This window comes from Mastigoproctus giganteus, chromosome 2 (assembly GCF_048544385.1).
Source record: "Mastigoproctus giganteus isolate SK-2022 chromosome 2, ASM4854438v1, whole genome shotgun sequence".
Lineage (NCBI taxonomy): Eukaryota > Metazoa > Arthropoda > Arachnida > Uropygi > Thelyphonidae > Mastigoproctus > Mastigoproctus giganteus.
Window position 1 is genome coordinate 17,062,836 of NC_143576.1, and position 17,797 is coordinate 17,080,632.

The following is a 17,797-nucleotide window of genomic DNA, read 5'->3' on the forward strand; positions in this document are numbered from 1 at the left end:
GAATTACCGTGGAGGCAGTGTTCTTGTGTGTGGCAGAACAATGATCAACAGCCGAACCATTCTTCATGTTTTGATACACCACTTCTTAGGGATACGGTTGCCCCAGATTTCATTTTAATGCACCCTAACACTGCACATAGAGCTGAAGTGGTGGAAGAATAAATAAATAAATAAATCTTTATTTGTCCTACCAAATTTAAATATAGGTCTACATCGGTAAGTTACAAATTTCCTTCACGGCAGAAAATGCCAGGGATTACCATAAAATGAAAAATAAAAGAATGGCTAAAATATACAAGAAAAGCTACAACATAAAATGAATGAAATCTCTTGAAACTGAAGATATCCAACGACTGCCGTGGCCAGCACGATCACCAGACTTAAATCCAATCGAACATGTGTGGGACGCCTTTGGGCGTCGCATGCCATGCCGACAGCCAACTCTTCGGTCACTTGGGCAGCTAAAGTCTGCAGTGGTGGAAGAATGGGATTTGTTGCTGCAGAATCTTATAGACACCCTTGTATCGAGCACAGTCATCGCTTGCAGGCCTGTTTAGCAGCTCGATGGGATCATACGACTGATGTCATGTGATCATATTTTCGAGCATCGACTTCTGTAACGTGACTTGGTAATTCTTATACAACCCCTCTAAATGTCCCTTATACCTGTACGAAGTTTCTCCTGTCTCTTCGTTTCATCACTGTTCTATGGTACACCACCATATTAAATTTTGTCCCGCTTCATCACAAGCCGCACGAGTTACACCACCTTTTCTACGTGTTCTATTAATTTCTTCAGCAGTGTACTTCTGCTTCTCATCAGCAGTTGAGTGGTCAACATCAGTTAAAGATGGGGCCTGACACTTATCAGGCCCCATCGAAATGAACCGAAAATGATAACTTTCGATTCATTCACCTTATTCGATTTTTAAATAAGGACATAGGGGGATATATCCCCCTATCTTCGAGAAAGTCGCTTGAGTAACAAATCCGCTATAATTGGAGCGCCAAATGCATGGTGTTTCAGGCAGATGGAAATTTTCTAGAAGACACGGGAACAAGAAACTGAAAATCAAAGAAGCTATCATCCCCCCAAGGAAGCAACTCAAGAAACAGCTCCTTTTAAGATCCAACCGAACCTTGCAGTACTTCACCTGAAAATGCCGTTTATTGGGGAAGATTACAAAGGAGAAGATTAAGAAGACTTGAACACAAAATAAACAACGGTAAACGGAAGACAACTTTCAATCGCGAGGAGATGGCAGGGTGATAAAAAACAACAACAAAAAAGTAAACAAGATCAGTTTGTCTTACAACAGGCATTAAAATGAAGCCCACTTAGACGACAAATGAGAACTGAGAGCGACCTTTAATTTCTTAGGTCGTACCACCGAGATATTCCATAAAAACACGAATGCGCGAAACATCACAAAAAAGTCAGGAGAAAAAACTTTCTTAGGTCGTTTGCTTATTCTAATGGGGTACTCCAGGGGAAATACTATCGATTGGTTTTTACTTAATTAAAATTAATCACAGAACGTTACTGAGTCGTGACATTCGCCGAGTTTAGACTGCAAAGGTGGCTGCAGAGGTCCAAATATAAGCTCAAAGAGGAATCCTTACATGTACCATAAAAACTATAAAGGCTTAAAAGGCAAAATAAAATAATCTCGTAAATTATGCCCAAAAATATCTCGAGAAGTCTCTCAGGTAAAGCATTAATTAACTGCGAAGCCCTCTAAAAGCAACCCTGGGCAACTGAAAGACTAATTTCAGTTTTTTTTAAATTAAGTCTCTAAAATGGTGGGTTCTACAGTTGTTTTGTCGTTGTTGGGATGAAAAACCGGTTTGTTTTATGGAGAAAAGCTCCTAGATGATTCCTTACTGCGTAAAGAACCCAGAGTATTTCTCCCTGACCTTTTCTTAGCCATTTCGCTACCACGAGGGATGATCCCTCAAGAAAGAATCCGTTCCCTTTCAAAGCGGGACGAAATTTAAAAGAGAAAAGCAGCGGCAGTGTCTGCGAATTCCACAAAGGATGCTTTTAAACTTGCGCCGTTGTCCAAGTGGTCATCTTCCAATGTTAGACAATGAGGGTGCGCTAGCAGCACGTGGATTCAGGCAAGAGCAATTTAGCAGTCGGCGCTTCTGTTGTGTCATTCTTATAAAAATGGGGCACTTTTCTACCGGTTTCGGCGCCGATGGCAGCTGTTACCATACACCACCAAGAAGTGTTCTCATTTGCATAGTTAATTATACAAAATTTAATTAAAGATAATAAGTAGCTGTACGCCGATTCTTTTGCTTCTGATACAGATAGTAAGATGCAGTTGAGGGGGGGGGGGGGGCTGTGGAGATTAGATGGCCCGTATTTCCACCTATCGTGCGGAATCAGCGAGCATTGCAATCGTACGCCTTTCTCTTTTGTACCACCACCACCATCGCGTATCAACCTGAAGGGAAAAAGTTAGGAAAAACTAACCCCTTCTTTTTAAACCATCTGTGAACCGACTGGCACGACATCTGTCGCTTTCGAAAGAAGACAAGCAGTCGACCCGGAAAAAGGTTTTGTCCGAGATCGCAGTAATGGGTTTTCTATTGCCTACAAGATCGCAGCAGGAAAAGAGGGGGACACTATCTGGGGGATAGGTCATCGATTGACGCAGTAACAGAGGGGGGCAGGGGGAAGAGAATGGCTTCACAACTCTGCCGCACATGAATAGAGAGGTTTGGCGCAGTAGCTCTTAACAGTTCCAATGTTGGGGATTATTGAATGGTGTTCTGTACCGCTAGCAGTGCAGCAGGAGGAATCGGCCAGCCATTTATTACACTTGCAGGAGGAAGAAAAAATTGCATTTATGCACTAAAGGGATAATAGCGATTCCAGCGCCGTGCCGAGGTAAAAACCAAAGTCATAAACCGTTGCCTTATGAAAATTCCAATTGCTGTCAGATTGTTTTGTCGTTGTTGGGATGAAAAACCCGTTTCTTTTACGTCTCCTTAGTTGATTTAGAAGATACGAGAGCACTGAAAACGTACAGAAAGATTTAAATATAAACTATAGATAGTTCTGATCAACTGTTTAATAACTGTATTTTGAAAGGAGCGTTTGATGCACGCGAATTGAGTGATAGAAGAAGAATATTAAATTATTTGGAGTAAAGAAACCAATGCGTAGGACTCCTAGGTCATTATGGAGCGTGGTCAAAATAGTTTTCAAAGAAAGAACGAGAAATTTCTAAGTTGATGTATCAGCTTTCCAAACTCGATCGAAAAGCTAAGAACAATATCGCGAAAGAGCCCCGATATCAGAAGCCTAGCGGTATTGAGATAAAGGAAAAAGTAAGTTTTTTTAAACGTTGCTGAGAGATGAACTTGACAGATGTCAAACCTGTTTTTCTTGCAAGTTGCGATGACAGGAACAAATCGATTAGTATCCTTAAATGTGCACTCAGCTGGAAATACAGAGCTTAAGATATCAGAATTTCTTGGTAAGTGTCAAATGAAGTCCCATTTCTTCAAAAAGTCCCGCTTTGTCTTCGAGATACAGCAGTGACCTTAAAGGAGTACAAGGCAAAGCTGAGCAGAAAAAAGAAGAAGGCATGTACGACACTAAGACAGCGATAAAACGGATCTTAAAGGTCATACCGTTAATATACGGAATGGATGATGATAACCACATCGGAAGATTTTTCCCCAGCACGCATGTTTCCAACAGTTGATCAGTCCAGCTTTCCTTAAGCAGTGGTATCCAACATAGACGATCATCAGTAGACAAAATCCATTTAATAATCAAAATGGGAAAGATAATCTGGCTCAGTATGAATGTTGCGCGCAGTTACAATGAAGGAATTAAAATGATTTGACTTCTTGTCTTCTTTCAAATGATTCGACTTTTCAAATCATTTGAAAGCGGACAAGACTCTGAACTCGTTTGCCGTTGCAGCTCGAGATATTTAGAAACCAGTGCTGGATCAAAGCGACCGTTCAGTCCACAATGAGATTCCATTTGATAGTCCAGCATTCACCGGCTACCTTCCATCTGGCTGGAAGTTCAAGATTAAGGATGGCAACGTTTAAATTCACCAGGTTCATGACTTGGTCCTTTTTGATCTCTAACATAAAGAGTCGTACGAACGAAAACGACTGAACCTCGAACCTGAGGTGTGGTGAGGGGGGGCCTGTGATTTATTACACCCTCTGTTAAGTCTGTTAACTAACGATTGTAGTCATTCTCCTTGCTTCTTCAAGAACATCATTACGTATAACATTCTTTGCAAGCTACTAAGAAGTGCATTTTACCATCTGCAACAAAAACATTGCGTCTTCTTTGAGAGGAGACGCGTTATCAGGAGATTACATCATTGCTGGAAGCATTTTTGGAGCTCTTGTTTAGTTATCTCTTGCAGTGCTTCTTTCGAGTTTTGTCACATCTCCAAAATGTCTTTAAATCTCCCTTTGAGTTTAAATTTTAGTCAAAAACAAAAACAGATCAAGAGGAGTTAGATTTGTTGAGCACGGAGGGTAAAGACCTAGGGTTATGTCTTCATAATGCAGCCAATTTCCATTTTTCTCGAAGTTTACGTCTAACAGCCTTCCACAGATCTTGCATAAGTCTTTGTAAAAGTGTCAATGGATGTTGACCCTGCAGAAATCGCTGCTTTTTCGAATCTGCCATCTTAGAAGATATTCTTTCTCGTATGTAAAATAACGCCGAAGAAAATGGCAGGTTCTGACCAACAGCCTCGTGTACCGAGATAAATCTGCCCTTAGAGATTTCTCTAAACAAATGGCCATTTTCTGTTGTGGTCAGTTGGTTGCGATCTTACAGTGGCACCCACTTAGTGTAACAACAAGAGATGAAGAAAACAAGCGAGAGAGAGAGAGAGAGCGAAGTGTTTGCCTTAAAGCCTACGGGAGGACACATAAAAAACAGCCCCGAGTTATTATGATAATCGGGAGAGCATCTTCGCGTATCAGGTGGTGGAAAGCCCCAAATCCTGCACGAAATACCTGATCCGCAACTGCACTCGTGCATCCTCGCTCTCTCTACTGACACGGCTCCTCACACAAATGGATATCTTTGTATAAGTAACGAGAATGGAATTCTTACGCAACCAATGCAGGTCGTGCACTCGCGCGTGCATTTGCTAGCGCAAGACGGTCAGTAGTCTGTCACCGGAAACACCTCCAATACATCAAGTTCCAGTGTTAGCTGTATGTTGTACACTGGCATGATCTTTGCGTAACTGCTCCAGAGAGGCCCCGAGGCAATACATCATAACGGCTGGCCTGTCTCGTGCACACTCTCTGTTTGTGTTTACCTGGCTCTTTTGCGCCACTGATTTTACCAACCCGTTTTAAATATTTAACGCGGCTTTTCATCCATTTCCCTCTAAGGTTGACAAACGACCTTTTAAAATCGGAAAACGGCAGCGATACCTTTTTTATTATTACGAGAGAAAAGTCCCTCGAAAGGGAACGTATCAGAAGATCGCCAGAAACATTTCTTCTTCTTCTTCTTCTTGGTTCCCAAAAAGAAAGCACGAGCCGACAACTTAACTTTGCAAAGTTTTCTAGTTGGAAATAAAAGGGAGGAAAACAAGAACACGTGAACTTTTAAAAACGCTGATGCTGAAAGTCCGTGTTTCATTAAGGGGAGGTGGACAAAAAAAGGGGATCACGATGCTAGATGTGGCCAGTGTTGTGGAAGAGCGACATGAAAGGGGAAGCGGGGACAATGTGGGAACAGCCTGTGACAAAGAAGATGGTCTCCATAAAAATGGCGGCTTCAGGCAAAGACCATTTTTGCAGAGCTCGCTCTCTGTTATTTGCGTCATGTCGGAGGTGAGTCTGTACCTGTCGCCTTACCGCCCGGGAGGGTGGGTAGAGCGGAGCGGATGGGGGGGGGGAGTCGGCAAACGGAGGGACACACTAAAGTATCAGAGACACTGTCGGCCGCGTTCGTTTCCAAATGAGAAATGCAAACTCGGGATAAGAGGCAATGGGCCAGTGAGCATAGTAGACGCTCGCGCAGCAAAGGTGTTTTTCTTCGGTATCCTCGCAAAATTTTATCTCTCTCCAAGTTAATTTAAGCCGACAGAATGATGGATTGCTAACGGTGCCTTGGCAACAAGAAGAGTAGGGTTTTTTGCCTCCACGTGCATCAATCATCGAGCTGCCAACTACTACGGCCGGAGTAGCGGTGTCTGCTCCTAGCAGTGTACCACTTTTCCCGTCCGTTCGACTTAATCTTTTGAAATGAAAAAGACAGATCGCACCATATTGCTCGATGACCAGCTTGGAAACCATGATAAATTATTTCGAAGAATTTATTTCATACAGGTTTAATTTCCACGCTATCGGCGCTACGGACACACGGCTTGGCGACACGCGCCCGTGTCCTCGCCTACGGCAGGGAGGGAGGGCGGGTGGGCGACTAGGAGGAGGAGGAGGAGGGGGGGAAACGTGTCATAGTGATTTACATAGTGGTTGCGCCAATCCGTAAACCCCCCCCCCCCCCCGTACCAACTATTGTCGCCAGACTAACAAGAAGCTACGAGGCGCGGGAGCGAAATGAAAATGAATGTTTGCCCCTTTAATGATATTCTTCGAGGATAATGCGCAATTGTAGCCTGCGCAGTAATCCTCCACCCCACCCTACTCCTTCGCGAGGTGATATTCGGTGTCATCCGGCTTTTCACCTATAAAAAGAGAAAGGGGAGGGGGAGGGACAGAGAGAGGAAACTTTGTTATATCGGCTGCGACTCTCGTCACCAGTGTCTAACTCAATAACCGAATGTAGCGGAGTCAGTTAACGCCAAACACCCAGGAACGGCTCCTTCGAAGGACTGTCATCTCTCGGCGCTGTGGGAGTATTCTGTTCTTCTCCCATCCCCTTCAGTCACTTTCTTTCTTTCTTCCTCCCTCCCCACCCGAGCTCGCACCTGGAGATGAAGACGCGTCATCCGACACTGGAGTGCTTAGTGTGCAGCAGCTGGTTCGCCCGGTTTTTGCCGCTCGCGAGAAACGGAGATGTAGGAAAAATAAGGCAAACTAGGTGCTCATAAATGTGTCATTCCCTAAGTGGCGGAAAAGCACGAGATGAACCTGCCAACGGAGGAACGCTATAATATAGAAATAATGACCGAACTGAAGAGACGGGACGACCATCCCGAAGTATAAGACAACTGAGTTTTCGCTGAGTGGCGCGGGGCTAATTTTACACGATGCGCTTCTCTATTTGACGATTGGAAGGGGCCCCCGAAGGAGAGAAACAAATGGAGGCCACATCTCCCTTCTTTGCTCTACACATTACCAGCCGGGGATTATTGCAAAATGAAGGACACTCTTAAATCGTCATTTGCATACGTACACAAGTCTGCCGAGTACACTGCCTAACAAAAGTAACGTGCCCCCTTCTTACTACAGAAGAAAAGAAACTCGCAAGGGTTTAAGACGTTTCTTCTTAAAGGGGAAAAAACATTAAAGGAAAAGCGTTCAATGTTAATAAGTGAGAACCAAATAAATAAGAATTGGATATTTTTTGCCTTTATCCAATGGCGTTCTTTGAATTCAACCAAACCCAAACATGAGCATTCAATACTGTCCACAACTATGGGATTTGCCTTAGGCCACACATTGATTTAATAATTAACAAGTTCTGATAATAATTAGTCATGCACACTTACAGTTGAATACTATTCATGAATAAACAATAAATAGTAAATTATCTTGCAAAAGAGGCAAATAGAGGAACGGCCAACACTTTTAAGTGGCAACGCCAATCAAAATTAATCATTTTAAATTGTTATTATTTTTATTAGGGTCCCAAAATTTTCAAAAGTGGGCTAAAGCAGTTAAAGAGTGTTCATTTTTAATCTTCATGTCCCTGTAAAAACCTGAATTATTCTAATTATAAGAGAAGTATAGCCCTATTTCCCATACCTAGGATCGTCTCCTGATTATTATTTTTTCTAAGAGACTTACAGTCACTGACTCAGAGAATATGTAGACACGCGTATCCTAGGGGATGAGGGGCTGGCATTCCAGGCTCGCCTCCTGAACACAAAAACAAAAATGTAATCTGTTCTGTGGGCGCAAACCACCAGGAAATAACGAGAATACACGATGCTGAATTGGTCGTACGTCCTCCGATGTCTCCATCCTACATTTCTATATGCAGCAACTATATGCCCTTTGTCCCTACGACACATTGCAACAAGTTTCTTAGCCCAGAATACTGGCTCCTGAAATGGCCCAACTGGCGGATGGCAACCAGCACACTATTTCTGGAGTCTAACTCTACATCAATCTCTAAGTCACCCCATGGAAACAACACATTGTAGCAGCTAACCTCCTTGCACTGGCTAGACTAATCACAGGGCACTTCGAGTTTCACCAACCTCACTCAAAGGGCTGAACGCATGGTCCCAGGAAACACGGTAGATTTGATTGCCATTGATCTCGATAAATTCTGCCAGCAGAATGCATACAGACTCCAGAAACTAATGGAAACATTCATAAGTTTTAACCATTATGACTATAACGACATCAGCTGATAGAAAACGAGATTCCAAAGCTACCAATGGCCGTATAAATATAAAACTAAATAAAGGCGTCACCAATCTTCACTGTCGATCGCTCGAACATTCAAAGACGCTGGGCATCATAAACTGAGATTGACAGAAAAGAGCAGAGACCGGTGATGAACTATCACCGGTCACATAACCTTGGACAAATGTCCTGCTTTAACCTTCGTATAAATATTACCCCCCCCCCCAGCTTATTGCTATCCAAAGGGGGCTTATGAGCAGAGCAATAATAATAATAAATAATGTAATGCACGCTTTTTTATTTATTTTTCAATGTTTTTCTTCGTTCCTTTGCGCATCTTCAGCTGGAATAACTGAAGCTGCCATCGTTGAACTCAAAAAGAGTGCCCAATCAAGGTGTCTTTAGCAGAAACCAAAGCTCTATAAAAACAGCAATAAATCGGTTGCATACTATCGTATGAGAGCATGCGTGTTCGCGTGAGTGAGCAACAGGCGACAACTGGTGATGGCGCAAGTCGCGTGCATTGTTGAGCTATTGACTTTCATTCGCATTCAGCAGTCACTTGTGACAGCGATTACCGACCTCGACCAGAAGACCTCTGCCTTTTACAAGGCCGAAATTACCGAATGAATAAGACCTTTTCATCGCCGATGTTTGACGGCAGAAACGCTAACCACTCTTGAGCGTCTCTTTGGCGAAATTAAGCGCTTTGAATTCCACACCCTCCTTGCGCAGTCCCCCTTAAATCCTCGTCGAGTCCGTTAAAAGTATCCACGCTTTCTCGTGTTGCCATTAGAAACCCAAATCACGCGCACAATTCTCGATTTCTAAACAGCCACAAATTCGATTGCTGCGCCCCCTGCAAAAATCCGAAATCCCCACCATCGCGCACTCCCCTCCGTGAGTCAGTCGAACTCTCGAACCCAACGCGTACTTCTGTTTTCATTTCCAAAAGGGCTGCCCTCGCGTCCAGGCAATATACAGTTACAAGAGTGTGAACTTAAATCCACCTTTAAGGATAATTAAAATTTACGCGGCTGGTCCTCAATTTCGAGAAAATAATCTCCCTAATTGCCCCGTCAAATGATATCTTTAACAAGCTGAAAAATTCCCGCTCGCAAGTGGAATGTTAATTAACGTAACATGAATATTTGCTGGTCATACGTGGCGAGTATATTTTTACCATTTCTTTGGGCGAACGAAAACCCTCAGACACTGCGCAAAGTTACCAAGACCGAAAAATAAAAGGATTGCGTAACAGACCTCGAAGCTTTCCTCAACCATCCAAACACATCATAAATATTAACGCGAAGACAATGTGGTTAGAATTACACCGAAGACAATTAAGCTTTCCAATTGGACGGACTGTCATCATCAGATGACGGATTTTAAACACGATGGGCTTGTCGATGTCAAATAGCCTCTTCCTCAAATAGTCCTCTTCCCCAAAACCATAAAAAAGAATTAGTCCACAGATAAGAGAGGGGACAACTGTCTTCGAATCCAGTGTGGTCCAAAACGGAGGTCAAAGTCGATGTCCAACATTAAACGGGTAAAAATAATGCGGCGGGGGTACATCCCTCTCATTTGCCAACCCGGTCGCTTGGTGTCGCTTCGTCTAGTCAGACTTGACAGCGCCTTTAAGAGTTTTCTCGTAAAGACAAGAGGGGTGGCGTAGCAACACGAGCGAAATATGTGAAAACAAACATGGCTTGGTGGTGAGGAACGGCGTTCCTCCAGCAGCCCTGGCACTGACATATGGTTCCAGACAAATGAGGGCAAATTAACGGTCCCTAATAGGAGGCCAGGATTGCCTCGGGAGCTCTGGTATCCATTTGTTCAGTGAAGTGAACGCGGTTGTAATTTGCATTCGTGTTTAATGAAACACTGTTGTTCATTTGGCAGGAACCCAGTCCCCAGCAGTCATCCGCATGTGTTTCACTTCTTTATTTTCGATGATTAATGAAATCCCTCTAAATGTAATTTTAAGCATTCTTTAAACTGGTTTTCCCTTTTAATTTATACTCTCCGTGTTCACAGTCCGTGCTCTCAACTCGAGCTCGTGTTTGCTCACTTTCCGAAGCGAAGAATTCGGTAAGAGGAGGCCGAAGACGAGAGAGGGAAAGAGGGGAAGGGGGTTAACAAGAGGTGGAGAAAGAAAAACATCAAACCAAACACAGCAAGGCGAAGTGTTCTCTTTTTCATTACAGACAATCCGACCATATTGACACAAATCATAACTCTTCTTTTTCCCATGCCCTTTCAAAGAAGTCTGCGTCAAGCAGGGTGTTGTATTGATTCTACATTTTCGAAAGCCTGCAGTGGTGAGAAGCAAAGAAAGGACTCTTAAGGTGTAATTCGTGTGACGGGAACAGCGCCGATGAAGGAGATAGATTTATCACGGTACGAGGGAGGCGGACGGGAGGAAAGGGGAGGGGGGTTGTCGACTGCAGAGGAGCTAGATGATATCTTGTAGCTTGATATTAGGCCGGCATCATTGTTACCTCTCAGTGCGAACGTTATGTTTGGTTGTGTCCAGCAAATTGGTTCTCCGTTAAACTGTCGCTACAGACCTGTCAGGTAGATTATCGGTGGTCGATCGTATTTATTGGGAAGCTATTATTCTTATCTCCTTTCTGATGCCGTTTTCTCTTTTTTTATTGGATGGAAAAGTCGAATGCAAAAATGGTATTCATTCCGAATCGCAGTTACCATTACAGGGAGGAATGGCATTGAGGAATCGGGCGATTCGGATTCGAGCAGAGAAATGCGATGCTGGAAGTAATTGATTATCGCATTGATGCAGATATTAAAACTGGTTTATTCCGCTCAATGATTTCTTAATTTCACTCCAAACACTCTGGCTATCCGTTTTTTTAAAGCTACAAGAACGTAGATGGAGAAAATCAATATGGGATGAACTCCAAAATGCTTCTTGGGGAGAAGGTAAACCACTGAATCAACGCATCCAAGAAAGAGGAGTAAAATAACAATCAAAAATCAAGATATTGATTAACAGCCACCACTGAAACAATAGCTGAAATCCCACCCCCTGGGTTTTTCCACAGCGTCAGGAAAAACAGTGGGACACTGAAAGAAGATTTTTAATATGGTGGACGGATTCCTGTGATCTTCAATATAAAATGACTTTATTATTTAAATGACAGTACAATAGCTCAAAAGGATATATATTCTTTTGGGTTAATTTGAAGATGGATTTGGAGTTCTTGTCATTCGTCTTCTGGATTAATATTTTCAGGGGTTTTATTCTTCGGAAAAAAAAAAAAGAAGAACGAAATATTTCCTCTCATTTAAAATGGTCACATTTTCGAATATAAAGTAGTCGAGTATTTAAGAATGAAAATTCATTTCATTACTTTGTATTGAATAAATCATTCTTTTAAACGTCTTGAAGACAATAACAGCATTCATAGATTCAACCAAGTTTCAGTAAACATTTTCTCTGAAGAATTAAAATAATAAATAATTAAAATAATTTATTAATATATTCTATACTTGAATAATAGCGAAACAGTCAGAAAATGAGGCTTCACTTAGTTGTGAAAAACGTCTACCACAAATTACAAAAAAAAAAGAGCACAGAAGAGCACTTTGCATATATATTCATTAAATCCAGAAAATTACGTTCTTTTTAACCACGAAATACCATTAAGACAAAATGATGACGAAGCAGACTTCTTTTTCTGCATCAGCCAAAAAATAAATAAATATGAAAATTCTAAAATTTTAAACTTTGACCCTTGCATAGCCCCTATCAGTAACATTTATGAAAATTAGAAATAAGAGGGGACAAAAAAATCGGAGCTCAAAACGACTTCACTTGTTAAATTGGTCAATACCCTGAGGGCTGCCCATTTATGACAATCTCTCTCTCTCTCTCTCCTATTTTTAGTCAGCCAGCGATCCAACGTAGGATCTTACCAGTAACTCCAACTTCTTCCAGTTTATACAGCAGCCTTCCATGTGGAGCAGTATCAAAAGCTTTCCTAAAGTCTAGATATATAATGTTTGTTGTTTGTTTGTTATTTGGTTTTTAGGAGCATTAGCAACTAAGGCCATATTGCTCCGGGAATATGCGGTAGTCATTCCCTGACCTTTCCGCATCCTCCGTATTTGGTGGTGACGGGCTCGAACCCCGGTCTAATCAAGAAGCGTGTGCTACGCACTGCTGCTCCTTCCCACCTGGCTACGGAGGCGCCCATATATAATGTCAAACCTATATCGAACTGTTTAATGAATACACCATAGTAATTACCAGATTGGTCAGGCATGACCTCCTCTTAACCAACCCATGCTGGGATATATTGAAGGAACCATTTTTGAAGAGATTGTCCTGAATCGCATTCTTAACCACAGATCCCACGATCTCCACTAACACAGAGTCAGACTCGCTTGCCTATAATTACTCAACTCCTCTTTAGCACCACTTTTGTGCACCGGGAAGACATTTAACACTTATTATACTAACCCATTCCTGGAAAATGCATTCGGTCATGTTCTCTGCGCTATTTCTATTGCTAGTACTTCTTTTTGCTCGTTCCAATTTGGGATACTTCCGGAAACAAAAAACGCTCTTCCCAATGGTTTGACACTCTCAGTTTCGGCCTTTTTAATTATAGCTTAATATATGCCATCCTCCGCTGGAGCCTTGTTTTCCTTTAACATCATAACCTCACCTGTCATCCATTTTGGCATTTTACGTATTTGCATCCAGTTAATCGAGCCGAAAAACACCGAATTTCATTATTTCACTTGTACCAAGCATGCCTAAAGACTTTTGTCTTACCTCGAGTCGTTTGGCCTTTAATATACCCCTGATATCATCTTCCCTTTACCACCAGTCATTTCGGAAAACTCAACTTTATTTGACTCAAGGAACATTCTTGCCACCCTCAGGCAGTTTTTAATCTAAGCCCATTCCTCCATATCTTTCTCTTAAAAACACAATATTAACAGAAATAAAATTCATATCTTATCTCTGAGTCTCAATAATCCCAACTACATCACCACCATTTACTTGACTCGAACAAAGGCATGAATTCGTTTAATTTTTTACAATATCCCTGGCATTCTTGTATATACAAATTAAGTCTTGTACTTTATCGCTTTTGATTTTTCGAAAAAATCAAAATTTAAATGATTTTTTATCAAAAGCTAATTTTTTAAATTAATTTTTTAAAAATAATTTTCAAAAATTCAAAAAAAGCGAAAGGAGATAGAAGACAAGTCGCCCCCGAAATTATCCGAACTTTTGCTGGATGAAAAACAAATGAAGTTAATAAGAAAAACGTGATTATTCGTGGTTTAAAACCCGTGCGATTTTTCTAAAAGATAAAAAGCGTTTGAATGAGGGCCCTTATACCTTTTTTACGAAACAGATATCCATTTTTCTTGTCTTTTTGATTTAGGAACACTCAAAATACATTTTGTTGTTATTCAAATCGATCTTGTATTACCAAGTTTGGCAATCTCTATCACGCGTAAGATATTTTTTCCCTCTGTTTTTCTACGATTATAAATATCGATGCAGCCAATGCCACCTAGCGAGACAGTACTACTACACTCGGAGGCAACAAAAATAAACGTTACGTGGGCTTCCACTTGCGGAAGCAGTACTCGCGCTCCCCCATTTTCCATTCCAATTTCCCAAGGCTGACTGTTAATTTTGCTGGCAATGCTATAGATCAAGGGGTGGAAATAGGGTAGAGTTAATGACCATTTTAGTATTCACTCGACGAATCCTGCGCGCAGATGGAGAAAAGACTACAAACAAAACCTTTCCGGTACTTGATGAATGTTTTTATTTTGTCTGTTAATGAACTTGCTGCTGGTGGACACTTTTTCACCTCTTTTCAAGTCTCACGCAGTAAAGTCAACGGAATAATCGCTGTTATTACTCTCCAATGGCTCTCAAAACACAACATTTTTTTGCAGAGCAGGAATCGAGCAGAGTCAATATGAACAAAACCCCGGACTTCTGTCCCTCCCTCCACCTTTTCTTCGCCGACCAAAGTTTAATGAATAGCTAGCAAATAAAATTAGTCCGTTAAATCTTCTGTTTGGTCTCTTAATTAACGTAAAACACCCGATCTGTTTTCCACCCCGCTATTTTTACTCCCTCAGTCGGTTCGAAAAGCAGTTAGCGGAAGAAAGGCGGAAGAACCGGTTTGCCTTTGACACTCGCCACAAAGTTTTAGGCTGTCCAAAGTTTAACAAAGTCATTTTATGGTATAAAAGGTGCTGGTTTTCCACTGTTTTAAAAACACGGCATTAAAGACAGGGGGGAAAAAAGTAAATCTTTGTGAAAGATTCGCTGCGTAATGTAAACATCGAGGCTAGCATGGCTTCTCTCACAAAAAAAAAATTCGCTTTATGCAAATAGAGTGATCTTTTCGTTCACTTCACTCTTTTAATTTATTTTATTATCTTTTTTATTGAAAATATTGTTCTTCAGTTCCTTTATTTTTCAGATTTCCCAACCTCCTCTCTGTTTCCATCATGTGTTTGCAATCTATTCATCTGGTTTTAGAAATCAATACTGGCGAATTGCTAGAACAGCCACAGCCCACTTTGATAACCCGAGAACTGTCCTTTGAACACTCGTGAAAATCGGTCATTTATTTATTTATTTATTTATTTATTAAATCTGTTTATTGCTCTGCCAAAGAGCCACCCCCTGGACAGCTAGAAGCTAGGGGGGTGATATTACATACAGAGGTTAAGACAGGGACATGTGCCTGGCGGTTACATGGGGCCCATGTATGCTAAACCCGACAGGTACAGAACTTAGTGTTTATTATTTTACATAATTAAAAGAATTAAAGGATATTATTTTCTCAAAATTGCTATAAATTACATAAGCATGAGGGAAATATACAAAATATAAAGAAATGAGGCAGTCCTTCACCGGTTGTTACACGTGGTATCTCTTCAGTTCTTCAGTCTTGAACGTAATAGTGCAGCCAGGCGTCTTTGGAGTAGTAGATTCTAAGTAAGAGAGGACCAGTGATGGCTTCACCTATCTTTAACGGGATGCATTGTGGTGGCATTTTCCTTCTGGTGGCGTCTCATCTGGAACTTTAAAAGTATTTTAATCAGTTAGCTGGAAAATTGAACTCGGATTTGAATTGAACTCGAAAAAACTCAGCTGGAAAGTTGAATCCGAAGAAACTTCACACAAAATAAAAAAAATTAAAGAATTAAAATTGGTAAGACTTTTGAACTCAACACAACTTACGTCACCCACAATCATTCCGTTATCTTGAGAAGAAACTGGCCAATTCACTTCTTTTACCTTATCTGGAATAATCGAAACCCTCTAGCATATTTTAGTGGCCGAAATGGGTACAGACAGAACATGACCACTTTAGTAGATCCCTAATCTTAACAGGACACAGAGGTGGTTTGAGATAATTCAGTTTGAGAGTCCAAACTTGCCACACATGAGACATTCTATTTGCTCTTCTAGTTATTAGAATACCAAAGAATGGGGTGGACTGTCTGTTGTTGAAATTGAATCCAAAAAAAAACTTTATATAAAAGGGAAAGACTTTTAAACTCAACACAACTTAAGTCGCCCAAAATTATATTCCGTTATCTTGAGAAGACAAAATTCACCAATTGACTTCTTTTACCTTATCTGGAACAATCGAAACCTCTAACACGTTTTAGTTGCCAAAATTGGCACAGGCAGAACATAACCGCTTCAGTAGGTCCCTAATCTTAAAGGAGCTGGAGAGTCCGAACAACAAACTTGCCACACATGAGACATTCTATTTGCTCTTCTGATTATCAGAGTACGGGAGAATAGGTGGGCTCTTTGATGTTTTCTCCATCAACCAAAACCACCGAAGGTAAACACTGCAACGCACTAGAGTAAAAGGAATTGGTTATCATCAATAAAACGCCAACGAACAAGGAAATAGAGCGTTGGATCCATTGCAGATTAAACAAAGAATACTCATTTGTTATTATTTTTAACTATTAGCTGCTCGTGTCCCCTTATACTGCGCGCATGAGTGATTGTGGGAGCACCCATTTCGCATCGAGCCTCTGCAGAACTACTGATTACAAACAAAACAAAAACAGGCTTCAGAAAGTGGGTTTTATTCGCGTGATTAAGCGGAAAGATCTCCGTTAACTGATAGCGTTTCCGTACAGGGAATAAAGGCAGAGATTAGTCTGCAAACGTTTGTTTTCCGAGGAATAAATGGAACCTTTGCAATGGTCTGAAGGCAAATATATTACGCAGATCGTGGTAATAGTTGTCGGCGTCAACAGCAGTGATGAGACGTCTGTCGTTTCACCTGATGAACGTCTGGTGGGCTGTCCTGGCAGTGATCTGTGTCTCCTTTTACGTGATCATGAATACCCCTCCGTAGCGTCATTCGAAGCGTTCATGTCCTTTTGGATTGTCTAATTGAATAGCGTTAATTAAACTTTCATTCCGTCACAGAGCTAATTACGACTAAACAGTCCCACACCTCATCAGACCCTGGTGAATATGAATTATTTTGTCATTCGTCACTAGCAAGGCGTGCAAGCTTCGCCGCTAGGGGCGCTCAAGTTACATCGCTCAAGCCGAACAGGACGTTTGCAAATGTTGATTCTTGCTTCATTAGGAAAGAATGGCATCTCTCGCTGTCTGTTTTGCAACCCCCCTTCCTTCCATGTTTCTGTGCACATTCAGAGCATTAAAGATGAGTTACAGTTGTTAGAAGCCATCACTTTATGTCTAAACATGGTGTTTGTAACTGCGTCGCAAATTACCATTCACGACACACACCAGAGGTTTGCATGCGTCGAATAGATTAGATTCTAAACAATTCTGAACAAGGATTTAAGTTAGTTGCATTTAAGATTAATTTAATTATGTCACTCGTTTTCAGGGTATTCTCTATATACACTGGCACATTTATTTTATCGTCGTTGCGATGCTGACGTTGTAATATGGTGTTCATGAAGACACTACAGGTGCTTGAGTTCTGTATCTGTTTAGAATTTCTTTCCTCCTTCAATTTGCCCAGTGCCCAAACAAGTGAAAACCACCAGAGACACCCAATTCTGCCTGCGAGGAGGAAGAGGAGGAGATAAAATAGACACGAATTACTCCTTCGGTATACTAAAAGACACTGGACTGGACCTTGTCAAATGAGGGTTCGTTCTCTTTGTGGAATTGCACCATGCTGAACTTCTTTGACCCAAAGTGGTGTCCCTATGT

General features: G+C 41.4%; 1 protein-coding gene across 4 annotated transcripts in view; it reads left to right on the forward strand.

Moving 5' to 3' along the window:
• LOC150089187 (dachshund homolog 1-like) overlaps window positions 1-17,797 on the forward strand; it is a 279,932-nt gene that overhangs the window by 206,542 nt on the left and 55,593 nt on the right. The gene's annotated exons all lie outside the window — the stretch shown is intronic.